The following is a 22,568-nucleotide window of genomic DNA, read 5'->3' as shown; positions in this document are numbered from 1 at the left end:
GTGACTTTCACCTTTGAGAGTTTGATCCCATTGCCAAAGAAATTCATTAAAATTTATATCTTATGCAGCATCCCAGTGGCAATGGATGCTAGAGTAAGGCTCCAGTAACTTGGCAGTGAAGCCCAACTGTTATCTTGCTTATGTGCTGGAGGACATATCACCTAATCCTGCTGGGAGGGAGGTGGATGATGATTCAATATAAATAAGATACTCTATGTTACAGAGTGGCAAATGGCCAATTTCCTCATAATTCTTACAGAGCCTTTAATTATTGTTATGTTTGTAGCTAATGAGCTAAGTACCAATCAATTATCTAAACACTGAAGGTTTCTATGTAAATCAAGGGCCAATTCTCAGAAAGAAAAGGCCCCCAAATCCCACATGAGTTTAATGCAAAAAAGTTCACATGTATTTTTATATATATCTTAAATTCCTCCTAAAATAAAAATCAACAGTTGACTTAAATGTCCTAGTGCTGGGTCTAATAGAACATTTATAAAAATTTATGTATCTAACTGTGCATATATTCTGAGGAAACTTCAAAAGGGCCTGTAGGAGTTTATAAATCCCAGCTACTGCCACTCAGGGAGTCACAGGGCACTACACAGTAAAGGAAGGAGAATCAGCAAAATTATGATAAAATATAAAAAAGGAAAAAAGGAAATACTATATTTTGAAATAAATAGTTTTTGAAGGTCAATGTTTATCTTACCCAGAAGAATAAAGGATTTTTTTTGTAGTATTGTCTTATTCCTTAATCTCCCTGTGACGGAATTCCTTATAAAATCAAGGGAATTTCTTTCTTTTTTTTGTTTGGTCTTTTTGAGACAGGTTCTCCCTGTAGCCCCAGCTGGCCTGGAACTCACTATGTAGACCAGGCTGGCCTTGATCTCACAGAGATCCACCTGCCTCTGCCTCTCGAGTGCTGGGATTAAAGGCATGCGCCACCATGCTTGGCAACAGTTTGGTTCTCTTTTTTATTAAACTATTTTATTTATTATTTATTATTTTCATTTTATGTGTATTGTCTGCATGTAAGTGCACCTGTGTCATGCAATGCCTGAGGAGGACAGAAGAGGCCATCAGATCTCCTGGAACTGGAGCTATGGATGGTTGTTAGCTGCCATGTAGGGGCTGCAAGAACAGCCAGTGTTCTTAACCACTGAGCCATCTCTCCAGACCCAACAGTTTGGTTCTTAAGAGTCTTAGATATACTAAATACTGCTATTACTATTTTCATTATTAAAAACAATGATGAGCCAGTTATTAAGTCAGATTGAGTTTGAGTCAAAATTAATACTATAGAATTTACTACATGATAAGAATCAATTAGAATATCTCTTTGTAAGGTACTTTAAGAAATATACCAACTGTTTTCCTGTGCCTGGTGGGGAATGGGAAGATTATTGCCCTCCCCACCTAATATTTAAAGAGAGTTATCCTAATAACAAAGTAATGAATGTCTACCAGTGGGGGTAGACAATTGACTCTAGAGGATGCTACAGTGGAAATTCCCAGATATAATAGTGCATAATTCTGATTAAATGGTTCTTAATGTTTTAGGGTCTAAGGTTATTTGGGGCATGAGATGAAAGCTTTAGACCCTGTGATGAAAAAAGAAAGTATTGAATCATGCCCTTTTCATTCCTCCAGTTGAGTCCTGTACCTTTAAAAAGCATGGAGCCCATGCTGAGGACTTCTGGCACAGATCTCTTCCAAGCTCTGTCACTAACTGCTTGTGTCTGAGGCCTGTGTCATACAGGTCAACAGTAACAAAGCTGGACCTTGAGTCTAGCCAGCCCAGGCCTCTTCTATCATATCTGGCTTCCAAGTGCCCCTACAATGACTTCTAGTTCCTTTGAGCATAGATTGCAAGCTGGTTTGTAACTAGCCTTGAGGTACTCCTGATCCTAAAAAGCCTTGAACTTGCACATAAGTCAGATGTCAGATGCTCAGGCTGGGGTCAATAGAGGATACCTCCTTCCCAGTGAAACATCTTCTCTGTTGGGCTGGTGACAAAGGCTGTGACCAAAGACTGATCATTTCCTCTGTGGCTTAGGAAATAATTTCTTGTGTGTGTGTGTGTGTGTGTGTGTGTGTGTGTGTGTATGTATGTTGTGCAGAGGAAAATCTGGGTTGGACTTTATAGCCATTCATGAAGTTTTGAGGCTACAAAGTTGTGGGCTACTGAATGTAGTCCAAAGAGAGGCTTTATTCTAAAAAATAAATATATTTTAATATTTCATATGTGATAAATAAAATATTTTTTAAAATTAGTTGCCAAAGTTTATACACAGGAGATTCATGACCAAGTCTATATTTCTCATTTCTCTTAGAAAATGGGATTATTTGACAAATAGGGTCTCAGATCTCACAGAACCACTGTCTACTAGAGCTGAACAGGGACTGGTTGCTCTGGGTGGCCAGAGCCTCTAGGACCCCCTGTCATTCACCTTGGGCTCTTTTAATGCACCTAGGCTACCTGCCTGGTCCAGAGGCATTTGAATTTGGGATCTTGATGTGCACCTGCCTAGCCTCCCACCTACCTTCCTCCAGCCTTGTTCAGTCTATTTCCTCAAGATATGCTTATTTAAACATTCCACTTTGTTGCACAAGGAACTTGAAGGAGATCATAGGAAATAAATAATAAAACAAAAATAGATAAAAACTGCTTTAGAAAATACTGATTAGATTGGGAAAAAAGAACACACACACACACAGAGAGAGAGAGAGAGAGAGAGAGAGAGAGAGAGAGAACAAATTCAGACCATTTTCAGACCATTTGCTCAAAAGAGTTAACATACTTAAACTATGAATCAGCTCTGAGTTTTATTTATAGATGTTCTATCACCATGAAAGGAAAACATATGAGTCTCTTAGGAGGAGCAAAGTTTTTCCTAAACCTTATCCCTAAGAGAGCTTCCCTAACTGTTTAAATACAGACCAAGTTTGCTAGCAAGGGGCAAAAAAAAGGCTGATGAATAAAGCTAATTGCAGAGTATACACTTGATTGAGACGTTCTTCCTTCCCAAGTAATGTGACAGTCAAGTTAGTGTAGACTTTTTTACCTCTCTGATACTGGTAATACCACCAGGCGATGTCTAGGAAAAAGTAAGAAAACATTTTACCAAATCCATTCATTAAAAAAACAAAACACACTTTATTGTCATTGGAGAGGCCACTCTGAGGACGTTCAGGTCACCATCCAGCTTGACATATGCAAAGGGCCTCTCATTAGCAGAACACAGTCCCATCCTTTTCCCACAGTCAGAAAAGGCACGAGCTTTGGGTCATCTCCCAGTGCCCAGGCTCCCAGCAGGGCTCATCCAGCATGCCCTGAGCCATGCAGTCATGCAGCCTGAAGAGAGATGTGATGACACGTGGCAGAGGATGCACAGATGTGGATGGCTGCACGGATGTGGATGGCTTCTTGGAAAACCCTCAGGTTGATTGAAGAGTGGCTTACAGAAACCCTCCATAATGGGAAGGCCCCCGTCACCTCTCTCTTCTTTGTGATTGGAAGCTACAGCTCTTGTTGGATGATTTATCTCTTCCTCTAACAACTATTAGTGAAGCATCTATTATTGTATATTGCTGAATAAAACAATCCTATTTCCTGCTCTCCCAGAGCTTACAATCTACAAGTTTTTGCTTCTCTCTTCCTTTCTTAAGCTTGGTAAGCAACTCAGATATGGAAAAGAAAAAGTGCTAATGAAGATAAGAATTAGCATGTTAAGGATGTGTGACAGGGTAGATGCAGGCTAAGAATCCTATTGTATTATACATAAAACACATGTTAAATATCAGACCTGGAAAGTTACCCCTGGCCTGGGAGAACTGGGTAAGTTCAAAGTCCCAGGGAGCTCTGTGTGATGCCTCCCCACTGACCTTTTCAGGTCTGCGATGGTCAGTCTTGTTTTCCTCTGCAGGCTCTTATTTGAACTTCCTCTTGTCTCACTCACGATCTTGACTGATAGTATGTAAGTCAGCCCAGCCACCACCCTCAGTGTGTTTTAATTCTCCCCCACTACTCATAACCTCAGACAAGAAAGGCTTATGTCCATGCTGTTTCTAAAAGTGGTAGTAAATAGAAGTGAATAGAGCTGGGTATACATCACCTCTGGATCTGCATCCACTGGAGAAATTCATTTTGCTGGATTTGATTTAGTTGCCCCTTTGTTAGGTGGCATTTGAACTTATTTACTTTCCTAATTTTATATATACATATATATATATATGCATTGTGTAAGTACACACATGCTACATGCCACAACACGTGTGTGGAGGGAGGTCAGAACATAACTTGTTCTCTTCTTCCACTATGTAGGTTCCAGGGATTGAACTCAGATCCTTAGGCTTGGTGCCTTTATTCTAAGCCATCTCACCAGCTCTAATGGGCTATATTCAAAATCTGTATTTTATTATGTGGGTGTATGCATATGTGAGCATACATGGGTGCCCTGGGAGGTCAGAAGAGGGCATCAAATTCCTTGGAGCTGGAGTTACAGGTGTTTGTGAATTACTTGATGTGGATATTGGGATCTGAATTCCAGTCCTAATGATTAATCAGTGTGGTGGTTTGAATGAGAATATCCCCCATAGGCTCCAAATATTTGGACGTTTTGTCCCCAGATGGTTTTGCTGTTTTGGGAGGCCTTAGGTGTGGCTATCCTGGAGGAAGCATGTCACTGGGGGTGGGCTTAGAGAGTTCTTAAGCCTGGCTGGGTCTCCAGTTGCTCTCTTGCTTCCTGTGCCAGCTTGATGATGTGAGAGCTTAACTTCTGCTGCTCCTGCTCCAGCCACCTCCAGCCGCCATGCCTCCCTGCCATGACAGAGTGTAATTCCCCTGGAACCATAAGCTCAAATAAACTTTTCCTTTTATAAGTTGTTTTGGTCAGTGTTTCTATCACAGCAACAGAAAAGTGACTACTACAGTAATTGGTACCAGAGAGTGGGCTGTTGGCTGTGAAGAACCTGACCATGTGGTGTTTTGAAGAAATGTGGAAGACTTTGGAAGGCTGGGCTAGAAAAGCAGTTGATTGCTGTAAGTGGAACTTAACAGGCCATTCTAGTAGGGGCCTGGAAGAAAGCAGTGCTGGCAACAATGTAGTTCCAGAGGGAAATAAGGACTTAAGCAGCACTTGGGATATTTTGACAGAGTCTGGCTGGAGTCTGTCCTCAACTAAAATGCTTGCCTGAGGCTAAGTTGAAAAGCAATGGACTAATTTCTCTGGTGGAAGAAATTTCAAGACAGCCTAATGTAGAAATGGCTATTAATGGTGAATATTATGCAGCTCTACAATGAAAATGAGCAAGTAGGGCAAAAAGAAATACAGAATGTACAGGATGGATTGAAAAAGAGCACTAGGAAGACAAATGGAGCCTTGGCATGTGCTGGAGAGGATCCTTTTGATAAGATTAAAGTGATTAAGGAGGGGCCTTAAGATTCAAACATAGACAATGGAGAAAGTGCCTCCAGGGCAAGACCACACCAAGTTAAGCCTCCAATTTGTAAAAGGAAAATGCCACAGAGAGCACTGAAGAGAAAAGCTTCTAAAATGATAAAGCAGGCTGGGGTCCATCCCAAACTTGGAGCCAAACTTGGCATTGTTGTTCACCTGATGTTGGTTTTAGAGGCATGAAAGATGCAAGAGTGAAGGGGTCACCATTTCTTCCTCTGTGGTTTCAGAGAGCTGCAGAGGCCAGGCAGTGTGCAGCATGGATGGCCCTGCATAGAGAAGGCCCTGATAGGCCGTTGTGTGAAGCTGTGAAGATGAAGCCTGGTTGGCAGTGGAGACCCCAAGAAGATGTTCGTGATGCCAGAGGTGTGAAGCATCTGCCAAGAAGATCTGCATACAAGAAGTGGTACCAGACCAAGAGAGAGATGTATGTTGCATGCAGCAAATCTAGAGAGGCTGAGCCATCTAAGCCCTTTTGAAGTAAAGTCCCAGAAGTCAGACATGGAGCTACTGGATTTGGTGTCTTTGCTGCTGGTTTTCAGTCTTGTTTTGGTCTGGTATTTCCTCACTATGCTTCCATTCCTCCCCTTTGGAATGGTAACATGTATTTGGTTCCACTGTATGTTGGGAGTATATAATTTGTCTTCTGATTTTATAAGGGTTTACAGTTAAGATATTTCCCTGAGTCTCAGAAGAGACTTTGGACTGTAGACTTTTGAATAGTATTGAGATTGGTAATGACTATGGGGACTTTTAAGGTTGGACTAAAGGCATTTTGCATTTTATATGGTCTTGAGCCTATGGGGGCCAGGGGGTAGAATGCGGTGGTTTGAATGAGAATGTCCCCCATAGGCTCAAAGTATTTGGACATTTTGTCCTCAGATGCTGGTGCTGTTTTGGGAGGTCTTAGAAGGTGTGGCTATCCTGGAGGAAGCATATCACTGGGGGTGGGCTTAGAGAGTTCTTAGGCCTTGCTGGATCTCCAGTTGCTCTCTTGCTTCCTGTGCCAGCTTGATGATGTGAGAGCTTAACTTCTGCTGCTCCTGCTCCATCCACCTCCAGCTGCCATGCCTCCCCGTCATGATGGACTGTAATTCCCCTGGACCTGTAAGCTCAAATAAACTCATCCTTTTATAAGTTGTTTTGGTCAGTGTTTCTATCACAGCAACAGATAAGTGACAAATGCAAGCAGCAAGAGCTCTTAACTGCTGAACCATCCTTCCAGATCCATGGGCTCTATTTTTAGAGCAGTATTAGGTTTATAGAAAAATGACCCAGAAAGTAGAGAATTTTTTCCTATTAACATCCTGCACTGATATAGCACATTTGTTAAAGTTGATGTACTAATAATTCATGAACCAATATTGACACATTAATAATAATAGAACTCTATACTTAATATAAGAGTTCAGTCTTTGTGCTGTATAGTTCTAGGTGTTTTGACAAAGGCATACCATGCATCCATTGCCACAGTATCTTATAGACTAGTTTTACTGCCCTGTCCCTGCATTTACAAGTAGGGATTGACTTTCTCTGGCATGCCAGGAATGTGACAGGTATGGAAAAAAATGACAAGATATAGTATCTGTCTACATATAATCACGATATTGGTGGGGAGGCACACAAGTAGACCAGTAGACCAGAGATTGCAAACTCAAGTGCCAAGGATCACTGACAGGTAACCCGGATGAGTACAGGGGATGGGTGTGTGACTGAGAACTGGAATGCAACTGCTCAGTGAAAGATGAACTGTTCTTCAAGGAGTTTTTTAATTTTTATTTTTTTTGGTCTTTTTGAGACATGGTCTCCCTGTTGCCCCAGCTGTCCTGGACCTCACCGTGTAGACCAGACTGGCCTTGAACTCAGAGATCTGCCTGTCTCTGCCTCCCAAGTGCTGAGATTAAAGGCGTGCGCCACCATGCCCAGCTTCAAGTAGTTATTTTTATGGAAAAATTTAAGCCTGGTAAGTCCAGATATTTGCATTTTTTCAAGAGATGCTATCAATAAAAGATGTGTGTGTCCCCATTCTTACATGGTATCAATGAATTTAACATTTAAGACATACAGTATGTGCCAATATTGGTAGGATGCTTGGAGCTGCTGGTCTCAGCCTCTTCAGTGGAAAATCACTTCAAAGCAGCATGGCTATGGCTGAGAACAGGGACCTGAGGGGAATACTCTACTAATTAATGGCATCTCAAAGGCACAGGACTAGAAGGGAGAGACGCCAGAGAAGGCTTTAGGGAGACAAAATGATTTACCTGAGTCCTGAAGGAAGAGAGGGAAAGGGGAAAGCATTTGTAAAGACTCAGAAGCTGAGAGACCCAGGAAGGGTGGCATCTCTTGTGGTAGAGCTCAACTTCCATTAAGAGTAAATAGGAAAGAGAACTTTAAAAATACCATCTCTTGGGAGAAATTAAGCTTGGACTAAGCTGGAAACTCCCTGCCACTGGATGGGTGGCTTTCATGGTGCCAAAAGGCAATATGCAGATTACTGAGGGAGAATCGTCCCCTATAATTCTGCTCAACAACGGACCCTGTGTGTTTCACTATCAACATACCAAATAAGATGTTCCTGTGGTGTGTAAGAGTGGAGCATCTGGTATATGTACAACCAGCAAATTTTCGGTTAGATATAATGCCTGCTCCTAGAGGTGGAACACACATCTGGTATTGTAGACCAGGCCAACCCCCTCTGGCAGGGGAGAATATAGGCCCCAGTGGGGAAGCCACTGCAATTATTTTGTTAGATGGATGTGATGCACCTGCTAAAGTACTGTCCAAGCATTGGTGTTTACACCCATAGGCTAAGTTACTATAGCAGTCACTGTTTAGAGGTTCTTGCTTCTTGCTGTTTGTGTTTTTATAGTAGATGGATTCTCACTGAAATGGGCCAACATCCCATAGAACACTGATGATGGAGAGACCTGAAAGTTCAGTGCCTTGCCACAATAGGAGGAAGATCATCCCACACCTACCACTCCCTCCAAGGCTCAGGGACTTTTGCAGAAGAGGTTGGCGGAAAGAATGTAAGAGCCAGAAAAAGGGGTGTAGTGTTAACTGGAAGTGTCCTCCGACCACTCTGACTATAGCCCACAAGCTGTAGTTACATCTCCTTCCCATGTTCATCAAGGAGTCAAGGGGGGAGTTATTTACCCCTCCCGACCAATCAGTCAACCTTAGCTGCATGTTGGGGAGGGGCTAAGGATATATAAGCCGAGAACACCAGGAGGCACTTCTCTCACCATTTTCTATGGCTGTTGGGAAGTCACAGGATCTATATTTGAGTGCTTTCCAGTGCAGCCGTAAATGCGGGGCACCCACTCTTATGTAAATAAACCCCTACCCTATGCTCTTTTTTTTTTTTTTTTTTTAAATCCCATCTCTTTGAAGGTATTAGAGAGCTAAGAGGGTAGCCTGCCTCAAAACAGTTCAGTTCCTATCTGGATCAAGTTTCTCTTCCAAAAGTTATTTTCCAAAAGACTTAACCAAATGGCTTCCATATTAAAAAAATTCTTATGTTCACCATTTAATGAAAATTTGCCAGGGATAGTAAAAGACAGGACCTTGAGGATCAAAAAATGCCTGCAGTAACAGATCTGTAGTTGGTTCTGATATTGGACTAATCAGGAATGAAATTTAAAATAATAATAAATTGAGAACATAAATTTTAAAAGGAGAATTACATCACAGAACCAGAGTATGTACAAAATATCAATTAAGAATTGTAGAATTGAGGGGCTGGAGAGATGACTCAGCAGCTAAGAGTACTTGCTGCTCTTTCAGTAGACCCAGGTTTCTACTCAGCACCCACGTGGCAGCTAACAACCTTCTATTCCAAGGGATCTAATGCCCTCTTCTGGCCTCTGCAGACACTGCATGCATATGGTACACTTACATACATGTAGGCAAAACACTCATATACATAAAATAAAAATAAAAAAAAGAATTCTAGCATTGAAAAGTGTATACCCCAGATTACCAGCTCACTAGACCAACTTCATAGCAGGTTAGACACAGATGAAAAGAGAATGGATGATATGATAGAAAGATCAGGGTAGGGAGAGAGAGAAAATACAGGTAAAACCATAGGAGATACATGTGGATATGAATACAGACTCTGATGTAGTTATAATTGGAGTCTTTGACAGGATGGAGGTAGAGAACAAGGATGAAGCAGTATTTGAAGAGATACTAAGAATTTTTTGAAAGGATTAAAAAATGTTTTATTCATTTTTATTTTATGTGTATGGGTGTTTTGCTTGCATGTATATGTGCATCACATGTGTGCAATGCTCACGGAAGCCAGAAGAGGGCATTAGATCCCCTGGAACTGGAGTTAGCCTCCATGTGGGTGCTGGGAACTGAACCTAGGTCTTCTGCAAAAGCAGCCACTGCTCTTGGCTGCTGAACCACTCCTAATTTTTAAAGAGAGGGGTGAAACCTAGGAAGCCACAGATTCAAGAAGCACCACAAACCCCACACAGGATAAACACAAAGAATACCTTCTAAAAAATGTCAGAGTCAATATTGCTCTGAAATACAAAGAGAAGTAGAAAATCTTCAACGCAAGATACCAATCACCAGAGAAAACCAAACCTTAGCCAGTGCTGCTTGAAGGATGCTCCTTGAAGCTGCTTGAGGGATAGTCCATGTGAACGCAAATTAAGAAAAGATGATGCAAGGGCTGGAGACATGGCTCAGTGGTTAAGAGCACTGGCTGCTCTTACAAAGGACCAGGTTCAGTTCCCAGCACCCACATGGCAGCTAACAATCCCCTGAAGCTTCAGTTCCAGGGGATCTGATGCCCTCTTCTGGCCTCCTCTGTCATTGCAAGCATGTGGTATACTACATACATGCAGACCAAACACTCATACACATAAAATAAAAATGAAAAGGAATTAAAAAAGAAAAGCCAGTGTGGCTTTTACATCAGAAAAAGTAGATATTAAGAGAGGAAGCTTTGCTAGAAATAAAGGAGTTCACAAGGGAAGGTTTGTCATCTGGAAAATGTAACAATCCTAAATAGTAAGTACTAACAGAACACCGCTGGGCATGGTGGCGCACGCCTTTAATCCCAACACTCAGGAGGCAGAGGCAGGCGGATCTCTGTGAGTTCAAGGACAGTCTGGTCTACATAGTGAGTTCCAGGCCAGCGGGGGCAACTGGGAGACCCGTTCTCAAAAAAACAAAAAAAAAAGACCAAAATATATATGTGTGTGTGTGTGTGTGTGTGTGTGTGTGTGTGTGTGTGTAAAGCAAAGACTGATTAAAGTAAAAGGCAAAGTAACACGTTCACAATCATAGAGATTAGAACCACCTCTCTCAGTAATGGACAAAAGAAGCTATTGTTAGTTGGCAGCTGCTGGTGGGGGGATCAGTTTTCTTTAGGGTTATATCCCTGATAGGTTGACAATGCTCCAGTGGATGGTCCCACACTTATGAACACTAGACTCCGTGGGTCATTTAAAAAGGGGGGGGACATGAGTCGGGAGGGAAATGCGAGAAAAGGGGACCCAGGAGGAGTTGGGGGGGAATGAATGGGTGATGGATATGACTGAAACACATTTTAGTCATGTATGAAATTCTAAAAGATTTAATAAAAATATAAATATATGTAAATAAAAGTATTATTTGTATATAAAAACCAAGCAGCCAAATTCTGTATGAACATGGAGATCTGAGTAGCACAACTTATGACCTTAAGATTCACTGATGCACACAGCTCATACCTAACTGTCACAAGCACTATGTATTCTATTCCAGTGTGCACAGAACATTTACCAAAGTTGATTGTTTCCTGGGACATAGAACTATTCTCAGTGGAGTTTGAAGAACTGAAGTGTAGATTGGAATTAAGCAAGATATCCATAGCAAGTAAAGAAAACTCTGAATTTCTCAAATATGTGGAATCAAGCATGAACCCAGAAAAATTCCTGACTTTCTAAATTTATAAGAATGTTAATTTCTAAGTAATTCATGTATCAAAAAACACATACTATTTTGCACTAAAGTATGATGATATGACGTTTCAAAACTTGTGGAATGGGGTCTGGAGAGATGGCTCAGAAGTTAAAAGCATTGACTGCTCTTGCAGAAGACCTGGGTTTGAATCTGAGCACCCACACGGTGGCTAACAACGGTCCGGTCCATAATTCCAGTTCCTGGGGGTCTGATGACACCTCCTTCTGTTCTCAGTGGGCACTGCACAACATGGGTGCACTTAGATACATGCAGGGATAAAATAAAATAAATAATAAATAATAAATAAAAATAAATTTTTAAAAATTAAAAAAATTCTTGTGGGATGTTGTTAAATCTGTAGCCAAAAAAAAAAAAAAAAAAAGAAAAAAACTTCTTAAACCGAAAAACTTCTTAAACCCAACACTTGGGAGGCAGAAGAAGGTAAATCTCTGTGAGATTGAGGCCAGCCTGGTCTATACAGCAAGTTTCAGGCCAGGCTAACTAGGCCTACAGGGAGACCCTGTGTCAAAAAAAAAAAAAGGAGGAAAATTTAAAAGTTGCAGTAACTTCAATGACAATGTACAGAAAGAAACAGTACAGAATACTGTACTTCCTCTTGGACTCATATTTCCGATGTTCCCAGTGGTTCAGTGTTCCCTAAATCATGCAGGGAACATTAGCAGCTGCATTACTGAGGAGAAGCTGGCATTGAAAATGTGGTTGGGTTCTTTGTTCTGGGTAAGGCCATGGTGTCTCTTGATCCATAGCTTCCCCCAGCAATCAGGGGTGAAGATCCTCCTAGTCACCCGTATGCAGTAAAGGGAGGGAAAGTCCTGTTTGGTTCTAAAACCTTAAGTTTAAGGCTTAGAGTCACACAGACTTGGAGGTGAGTCAAAAAAAATCTACTCAGAAACACACAGCACAGGACTCATCAGCTCTGAATTTTATGGACTTAACAATGAGTCCCGGGAGTGCTGAGCTGAGCCTGATAAAGATTTTCTGAGCATTTGAGATTTTTTTTTTCAGTCTTCTTGGTTCAATAAAACTCAAATCATGTTTTGCTCCAAGCATTTGTTCTCTTAATCTCGAAACCCCTCCTGCCCCTTTTAAGCAAAATTGAATTTATACATTTCTCATTCATTTACACCTCTGTTCTGAAAATGTTCTGAAGAAACAGTCCTACAGAAAAAACATTTTAGAGTGTTGCTACTTCTATTAAATGGAAGTTGAGGATCAAATGATGGGAAGTTTTCCATATATAGTCTGTTTCGGTTCATTGCCCTTTCTCCCAGTGTGAGAATGGTCTTCCAATCAGCACAAAACACTAGGTGTGTGGGGAAGAGAGTGTCAAATGTCCCCAGTAGCTTTTTGGCACATGGGCATTTTACCATCAGAGATTAACTATCAGAAATAGAACACAACTATTAAAAGTCCACAAGCCACTTTTATATCTTGTGAAGACACAGTTCTGTTTATTATTTGAGAATGTCATATCTACATATTTTTTAACCGTGGTTGAAAAGAAAAGAAACATCTAGGAAAGGATTTTCCTACATGTTAGGGCTGGGGAAAAGGAATCCTAAAATTTGCTCAGGGCAGGGAGCTGGCCGGTCCATCAGGGACCCTCACATCCCCTGTCTCTAAGCAACATCTTGTGCAGCCAAACCTGTGGCTAGGCTGCCAGGTGGAACTGTCAGCTTCATCACAGCTTTCCAGCCACAGTCAGAAACGTCCAGATGATATTTTAAGTGGACCTTTTTGTCTAGAAAAAGTGCCTGAGATGAAATTTTTGACAATTTACTTAGGCAGCTCCAGCAGTCTCTGTTGCTCTAGGGGGCAATTAGTCAAAAGGAGTCTAAATCCTGCCACCAGCCAGCACTCAGGTGTCAGTGGGGAAAGCTCCCATGGCTTCGCCTTTGGACTCAGCAGGACAGTGACCCTGACCTTTCAGCCCCATGGAGCTAGCTAGTTAATGAGCACTGCTGACCTGTGTAGGGGAGAGTGCGATCTCAAGGTCTAGACTATTTCTGCAGGAAATTACAGGATAACGCAGTTGGGGTTTTATTACTCCTGACAGAGGAGCTGACAATTCACAGTAAATGAAGAGTGCCCAGGAAGAAAGGGCACTTGTAGTTTCAGATGGAGACCTGAAGGTGTAGAAAGGAATTGAAGAAAGTGCTTGGAGGAGGAGTCAAAGAAGATTCTTCTTAGATGAGGACAGCATTTTCTCCTCTGTGGAATAGCATAAGGTGTGCCAGGGCCTCCTTCACCTGTTACACAAACAGTTTGATGACTTGCTAAGTAAAGATACTCTCCAAGTAGGGAGTTAGTTTTGGTGGGCTTGTAATGTCTAACAACTGGCTTTTGGAGGAGGGAAGGCTTGATGGGTACCACTTACCAATTTCCTTAGGGTCAATATTCCCACTGTGGCCCAATTCAGGTTATCAAGATGATCCCCCAGGATGACCTGCTTCTAGCACATTGCTGCTCCTATTTTATATGGCAAATGCTTCATTGCCTCAAATTGGTGTGCTGAAGAACCAAAACCAATTCTATAGGGTACGCTTAGCCCCTGTAATCCAAGCTAATAAACCTTTTCTTTGTTGCTGGTGTGAACACGAATTCTGTACATCATAAGGGGTAGCACAAGCAGGGAAACAACACAAGTAGGTGACGTGAGTGCTTGCAGAGTCAGTGTTAATGTATCACTGTATTAAGTGCCTTTCTTTGTGGGCTCAGAGAACACAGTAATAGTTTTAGAATTGATCTAATTGTCTCATTATCCCTAGGAAGTATATGGTTATTAGACTGATTCTAGTTATAATCATATGCACCTTGTAGCTGTAAATCTAAGTGAGCTCAGATCTGTACAATGCTCTATGTGTATAGTAGGTGCTGACATGTATCACTCTATTCTTGTTTGGGTTGTGATGGTGATTTCAAGGGTCACCGTCAACGGCAGAATTCCAGTCCAGTAGTTAATCACTGTATAGGTCATGATTAGGTCTTTTCTGATGAATCTAGTTAATTAAATGGACTTCTTTTTCATTTGCTTTGTTAAAAGGCCACTCAATTGCCAGTTCAGGTTGGACATTATCTGGTTAATGTGCATATTATCTTCTATATTAACTGTAATGGCTGTCAGCAGACCCAAGACTCTGGATAGAAGTGTGTCGACCACCTCAGACTGAGGATGGTCATGGAACAGGGCCACATCTACGGGTGATGGAGATCCGTAACATAGTGCCTGGAGCATTAGCAAATAGACATAATAACTGACAGCAGTGGAGAAAATTTCCTGCTTCTTTTTCCCTGGAGTTATTACATGGCTTCATGTCCTCTGCCCTTAATAATCCAGACAGTCGATATGTGTATTGTTCTGGTCTATTTCTTAGCTGGAGAAAGCCACTGGACATTACCCTTAGCTGGCACATGAACTGCCAAATGTGAGGGTTGCAGTCAGTCAGTTCATGTGAGAACGTGTGTGCTTGCCCAGAGGCAGGAGGCAATGTCAGGTACCATCCTCCTCCCCAGGACTCGGTGTGGAAGCCTCTTAACTGTGCACTTAATAAATGAAACCTTGGCAGACACACCTTGAATTATTAATGAAGTTATTCAGCTTTGATTGTTTCCTTCTTTTGGGGAAAGGTTATTCACTCAATGCCTTTGCTTAGACGACACAATACATCACAATTGGGCATATTTTATGTGCAACTTTATGGTGATAATAGTTCTGTCTCATTTAGAAGCAAATCAGACATTATGAACTTCGTGATTTATTAATATATTGATTTCTATAAATGTCAGTGCATCTCACATCCCGTCAGAGAGCCGGGAGCAATCAGTGGAGAGCCAATAAAAATGTAAAATGAGCCATCACAAAAAGAGGAAATACTGCCAATTTCAAAGCCCTGCTGCCTCTCCGAATTGTTTCAGGATCAGGATCATTACCATGGAGGCACCCCCACAAAGGAAACTCAGCTTGTGGGAGGATGTCTGGGGGACTCCGTCCTACTGAAATCTACTTAAGTAAAAATAGATCCTATGGACTGAACTAGAAAGTGAGGTGAAGTGTGGCTTTGGTATGGGGGAGGGCTGAGGCTGTTCCCTGGTCCTGAAGGAAGATGAGAACCCTTTTGTCAGGTTCACCCACTACACCTGCCACTTTGCTGAGGCACGTTCAAGCAAAGTCCAGATTCACCCAGCATGAAAATTGCAATTCACCTGCATTGGGGTCTGGTTTACCATCCCAGCATTCCCCCAGACCCCTGGATCCTCCACAACACATGAATGTGTGATCACCCTTTCCCACCCAGCCTTGAAACCTGACTGAGGTGCTTAGTAAGCAGCCATTGTGTGTACTATGGGAGTGCAACAGGAAAGAGATGAAGAGTGTTTGTCTAATTGAATGGCGAATTCCACAATTTGACAGTTTAGTTTACAAATCACACCTGGCATCTCAGAGTATTGTCATTGTTTTAAATGTAAATTTACCAACATTTATTTCACATAAAAATGTTAGATTTGACTTCTCTAGAAAGATGGCCATGGCCAGGCAGAGCTGAGGAGTGGTTGCTTAGCTTAGAGTGGAACATGCACTCTCTAGGAAACTTCAGTCCCAACCACTCCCATCATGCAGCAACACTCGTCTCTAGTCCCTGTCTGAAGTCACAGCCATACCTTTCCACTTCATTTTGTTTTTTTGCAAGTAACTTTTAGTTGTTTTGCGACTCTAGACACATGACCAAATTTCATGTCTTTGGAGTTCCAACCAACATGGAAGACTCAGGATGCCCTGTACAGATTCAGGGTTTGTCCTTAGAAGTGTCTCTGTGCTGCTTATATCACATGTATCAAAGCCTGTGGGTCTCGGGCTCAGTACATGTCAGCGTTATATTTTAGACTGTTCTACTAGACTTATGTCCTGGGACGTATGCATTACAACATTCCCATTTCACAGAGGAAGAAACTGAGGCTCAGAGATAGGAAAGAGAAAGGATGACACATCCAAGCACTATTTATACCCTGAATATTCTGGGGACTTTGCTTACATTTAAACTCCTGTATCTTTTCAATATAATTATTACATACTCATTATTAGTTTATTATTAGATAAATATTACCATTCCCATTTCATTTGGAGAAACGAAATCAGAATTTTGTGAGACATTCTTGACATCCCAAAGGTGGAGTGTGGAGGGAAGAGACTAATCTCAAAATCTACTTGGTGGCCAGATGCTCTGGGACTGTCCTCAGAGTTTAACCTGGCTGACTCTGTGGTATTTGTGATTGTGTCTGTCTCAGCAAGTTGGGGGCCAGATTTCTCTGGTTCAGCCTCTCTACCTTTGAGAAGTTGAGGAGCCCAATCTGAGGTAGCAAGAAGGGAGAAACCTAAGAAAGCTTCAGGAGCCCACTTCCCATGTCCTCCCTGCCTCCAGGCCTTTGTCATCCATTTAGTATTTCCATCTTTATTTCAAGGCCATGCTTTTCCAAGCATCAAAGCAGCCTTCAGTGTGATTGACATGTACAGGCCTAGAACATCTGAGCTATAGAGAGATGCTATCCGTCTGCCCTCTACATTTGCAAATTGGGGCCTATGGATAGAACTGGACTTGCCTAAGGTCATGCACCGAATCCCTGGCATGACAAGATGCAACTTCAGTGCATCTTTATGGCAATCCAGTTTTCAAAAGGACAGCACCATTCACGCATTCATTCATTCATTCATTCATTCGTTCAAAGTGATTACTGAGTCCTTAGTAGGCACCAGGCAACTCTTCTAGGCACTGGGGATAAAGCAGTGACCACCAGGTATAAAAGTGGTGCTGGAACTCTGAATAAAGATAAAGCAGGGTTACAGGACCAGAGAGAAACAAGCCACTGGGGCACTGCTTTATACGGGTGGCTACCAAAGGCAAGGTGGCAGAGAAGAAAGATGGGAGCTTTGCGGTTAGACATGGCCAGGCTGGAATTCCAGCTCTGAAGCCTGAGCAGTCCGCGTCCATCTTCCCAGAGGCAGAGGCTGTAACAGTGAATGGATCACAAGCATCCCAGCCTCCAGTCTGTGAGGGGCAAATCCAGCTCTGAAGCCTGAGCAGTCCGCGTCCATCTTCCCAGAGGCAGAGGCTCTGGGATCACAAGCATCCCAGCCTCCAGTCTGTGAGGGGCAAAGGGGTCTCTGCAGGGGAAGTTCTGGCATCTGGAAATGCTCTCTCCAGTGTCCTCTGCACTTGGAGGCAAAGCTCTGGGCTTTAGCTTCCTACTGAACATCTTCCTGGGTAACCAGGAAGTTACAAAGTGAAGGCTGTTTTTCTTCTAGCAAGTGGAAGATCTGGCTGGAAGCTTTTGTAGTTGATGAGGATGGATAAGCCTGGATTAATTAGCCCAGTGATGCTGACTGTGAATACACTAGCAAATCGCAGGGCTCTGAAGCTGTTTAATCTGCTTAGTGGTAGGTGTTGACTGCTGATCCTGGAGTGATGCTTTGATGGAATTTTCCAGATGGAAGTCTGTTTTCAAATTCTCAACTTTTTTGAATACCTCACTGGGAGGTAGCAGGGCTTCTCAGCATTTAGATTTCAGGGTGGTAGCTTACCATAAAGTTTTAGTAGATTAGAAAAGTCTTTGAAATTTAACCTCATCTACAAGAGGCAGCCTCAAGTCCTGCCTGATGTATAGGTGTCCCAGTGCGCCTAGCCTGCACTCAGCTCTAAAGTGCTTTCTCATGAGGATCACATCTCAGGATCCTGATATTTATTTATTTATTTGTTTATTTATTAGTTATTTATATTGTGTATGTCATGCACACCACAATTTGCATATGGAGGTCAGAAGACAGCTTTGGGGAGTCAGTTCTCTCTTTTCATCATGTGGGTCCGGGTTGAACACAGGTCTTCAGGCCTGACATCTTGTCAGCTCTGATCTATTTTTTAAAAGCTATGGGCATGAACTTTTTAGAATTGTAATATTTTGTTGAAAACACTATATTTTTGAGTGAGAGGATGATAGGTATATTCCATGTGCTTCCATGGGAAGATGGGCTTTGAAGTTCTGCTCTGTGATGCTTTTGTGGAATAAAATGTTTTTGTAAAGCATGGTGCAGTGGTCCCTGGTGTTCATCACCATCAGCTTCTGGGTCTCCTCCTCCATGCTCTCCCCGCTCCTGTGACTGGTATTGGTTAATCAAATGTGAGCAAGAGTGATATGTGTCCTGGGTGCCCAGATGGCTTGAACGCTATGACTCCGCCCTAGAACCCTCTTTGACTAGGGAGCTCTGTTTCCTGGAGGAGGCAGATACTTCCTGGGGTAGCCTTGACTCTGACACTTAAAGGCTGAGAAGAGGAAGGCCAGGTGGGAAGTAAGGATTCTGGGTGGATTGAAGGTTTGAGGTAGAGGGGCAGACCTACTGTAGGAGATAAGAGGAGGCAGATGTGTTTGGGGGCTGGGGTGTGGTCAAAACAAAACAAAACAAAACAAACCAAACCCAGAGGAGAGCTAGGCAGCCCTGCCTCAGCTTGTGCTGTGCCTGGAAGCCAGGTTCAAAGTTTTAGCAACAGCTAACAGCAAAGCAAGCTCAGAGTTGGTTTATTTGTGCTGTGAGAAGCCAGTGGTGAGTCATGCATTTTAATATTAATTACCCAGTGAGGTCTGATATCACTCGTAGGAGAATGCCACCCCTTTGCACTGGCTGCAACTTCTCAGGGATGGCTTTTCCAGGCCAGCTTTCTGCCTGAGGGCTTTGCTTGCCCTCTCCTCTTGCTGGCTCACTGTGATAGAAAGCCCCATGAATCACACAGGTTTGAGAACTTCCACTTGGTCTCAGCTGCTCCCAGCTCACTGCAAGTGAGGGCAAGGGGAAGAACATCCATTTCCCCTTTTCAGTTAATAAAACCTACAATTTGAGATATTTGAGGTTTCAGCAAGAATACCAAAGGGCTTGATAATTCCTATTTAGAATGCCAAGGGCTGATTCAGGCCTGGCTGGAGACCTGACTTCATGGCACCAAGAATATGATAAGGCTGGAGAAAATCTCCCAGGACTGAAAGGCTTTTTCTTCCTAGCTAATCAGTAACTTCCGGTTTCATTCTTACTTTAGTCATCATGACCCTGCAGGGAAACAGGTCTTGATAGTTGTAATTAAAAGGGAGAGATTAAACGTGAGAAAGAGATGTGATTATTATTGAAGCAAGGAAACCAGATTCAGAGACACAGGCAACTCTGTGCAAATTTCAGATTGTTTCTCAAAGGAATTCCTAAATGTGAAAAAGGCAAGTGTCACAAATAGGAAATATCTGTCTCATCTCTTTCCATATCTATCTATCATTTCATAAGTCAAATATTGCTCTATCCCTCTTTTTTTTTCTTTATGTGTATGAGTGTATTGCCTGCATATATGTAAGTGCACTGGAGGCCAGAAGGTGTCTGATTCCCTAGAACTGGAGTTATGGACAGTTGTTAGCTACCATATGGGTGATGGGAATCAAACCCAGGTCCCTTTGCAAGAGCAGCCAATGCTCTTAACCTCTGAGCCATCTCTCCAGCCCTGTATCCCTTTTCTTAGTAGTGGTTATCTCTGAGGGTTGGAGTCATGGATAGCTGTTAATTATCTTTCTTATTTATGAGTTTTCTAAATGTTCTGCTAATGGCTGTCAATTTCTGATATGAAGAAATCCGTAAGAGCTGTTGCTAAGTAACTTCAAAGGCAAACTCCTCAGCCCTCAGAAGCCCTGGAGGGGTTGGGGTAGAGCCTGAGCCTGGTCTGTTTCTCCATAGTGTGAGCTGGGAAGTTAGGCAGGGAAGGAAGGGTGTAGCCTCTGGCTTGAAGATCCTGGTATAGCCTTGGCTACTTGCTACATTTACTGGCTTTGGTTTCAACATCTGGGGAATGGTGAGGCCAATCTCTGCTTTGCTGGGCTTTGTGAGATTTTTTGAGATGATAAATAGGCAGGGGTATTTGCTCAGTGTTACATAGCTTTTATTCCCTGTGAACCCAGCCTGGCTAGAAGTAATGGACCAGATTGGATGCTTTTGGTTTGGAGAAGGACTTTCTGAGACAGCTGGGGTTGCAGTCACTGTTGAAGGCAGGGTCTTCTGAACACAACAGCAACTGACATTTCATACACATTCAGAAGAATGTGTGCCCCATGCATTATCACATTGCCATCCTGAAACTCAGGGAGCTACACACTGCTGCTTGTTAAAGGGGAAGAAGACTGAACCTCAGGGAGGCAAAGTGATTTGGCAAGGTGACCACATAGTAAACAGTGGAGATGGATTCAAATCCAGGTCAGTTTCATGCTGAAGCCTACAAGTCTTAACCGCATAAATGTCTTAACCATACATCAGTGGGGTAAATCCCAGCATTATCATTAGATACCTGGTGACCTTGTGGCAGTCACTGCCCTTCTCCATGACTCAGTTTGCACATGTAGACAGTGGGTATGGTTTAATCCATGGCTCACAGTGCTCCTGAAAATGAAACTTGGCAAAACATGACAACCTGAGTAACACTAGTGTCTGTTTACTGCATAGTTGTCCCTGGTGTTCTGGCTGGTCTGCAAGAGGTCATTCTCACAGTACCTGGGTCTTTGAAGGCAGTGTCTCTAAGCAATGCTGCTGAAAAGGCAATTTTTTTTTGCTCTAGCTGTGTGGATAGATTTTTAATATTTAATTAGGGAGACCTTCCGCTTGGAGAGAGGGCAGGACTTGTTATTAAATCCTGCTGCTTGGTCTCTCTCACTTGCCCGTGGGATTATTCATTCATTTTCAGTCACACAATTTAATATTGCAACAGCTAATGGGGAGATGTTGATAATTTGTAAAAACTGGTTGGTCCTGAGGCCATGGGAGAAGCTCCTTGCCTGGGTCTGCTATGTGAGCTGAAGCAAGATTTTCTGGAGACAAGAGCCCCTGAGAGCTTTATGTTCATTATCCACAGCACTCACAGGATGCCTTCTGAGTGCTGAGTGCTATGTCTGGAGACATGAAGATTAGAGAGATGTTCAAGGCACAGGTGCAACCCTAAGGTTGGGATTCTTGCATGCATTAGAGGGTTGGGCTTAGCTGCCAGATAACACATGGGCTCAAAAATGCCTCCTTTGATATTTCCTAGCAGCAGCATTGGGAATTAACCTCCCTGAGACTCAGTTTCAGGGACTTGGCATCTCTCCCCATGACTACTGTAGCATTCCAGCCTTTAGCCTGCAGGTTGGACTATACTGACAGACAGGCTCTCTGCATGAACAGGTAGAAGGATCTTTTCTCAGGCAACCAAGAGCACGTACCTATGGAACGCCTAATAAATGCCAGGCACATTTGATAGGCATTGTGACTACAGTGACAAGCCAAGATAGTCATGGTCCTTGTCCCCAGAGATTATGACTTGGTACATGAGAGACAGAGCCTAAGAATCACAGACATAAAGAATGACAACACTGGAAAATGCTGCAAAGGGGAGCACTCTGATGCTACGGAGTGGAGGGGTTTGGGGGTAGTATAGGCATCTGGGGGAGGCTTCCCCAAGGTGGGGATGGTGGGGCTGAAATGTGAAAGACTGGAGCTTTACTAAATGGAGAGGGGGAGAGAGAGAGAGAGAGAGGATTCTGTGTATGGAGGGAAGATAAAAAAGAACTTTCAGGAACCTCCTGTGTAGAAGCCTGGGAGCAGAAGGAAATAAGATGTATTCAGGGGAAATACATCTGACATGTCTTTACTTTAAAATCTTCAGTGGCTCCCATTGCTTGCAGGGAAAAGGCTGTGCTCTTTAAAAAGGTATTCAAGCTCCTTTATGATGGGCTGAGCTTTCAGCTTCTGTCTCTCCTACACATCACCCTTTTATACATCTCCTCCTCTCCCTTTCCTCCCTCTCTTTCCTTTTTCTCCTCTCCTCTCTCCTCCCCCATCCCCTCCTCTCCCTCCTTTCTTCTTTTTCCTCTGTCTATTATCTATTATCTATCTATCTCTATCATCTATCTCTGTGAATCTCTATCCTTCCTATCTATCTATCTATCTATCATTTATCATCTATCTATCTATCTATTTATCTATCTATCTATCTATCTATCTATCTTTCTATTTATCTATCTATCTATCTATCTGTCTATCTATCTATCTATGTATATATCTTTGTATCTATCTACCATCTC

The 22,568-nt window shown here is 42.6% G+C and overlaps 1 protein-coding gene across 8 annotated transcripts in view; it reads right to left on the bottom strand.

Moving 5' to 3' along the window:
• Window positions 1-22,568, bottom strand: part of Kcnip1 (potassium voltage-gated channel interacting protein 1) — a 400,602-nt gene that overhangs the window by 17,596 nt on the left and 360,438 nt on the right. For 2 of the 8 annotated variants that reach the window (XM_008850749.2, XM_008850744.3), the window contains exon 1: window positions 3,069-3,097. The exons of the other annotated variants lie outside the window; for them this stretch is intronic. The gene's annotated coding sequence lies outside the window, so the exon portion shown is untranslated. Of the gene's footprint in view, window positions 1-3,068; window positions 3,098-22,568 lie in introns of those variants that run through there. 8 annotated transcript variants of the gene reach the window in all.

This window comes from Nannospalax galili, unplaced genomic scaffold (assembly GCF_000622305.1).
Source record: "Nannospalax galili isolate Female #2095 unplaced genomic scaffold, S.galili_v1.0 scaffold104, whole genome shotgun sequence".
Taxonomy (NCBI): domain Eukaryota; kingdom Metazoa; phylum Chordata; class Mammalia; order Rodentia; family Spalacidae; genus Nannospalax; species Nannospalax galili.
This window is presented reverse-complemented; position numbering and strand designations above follow the sequence as displayed.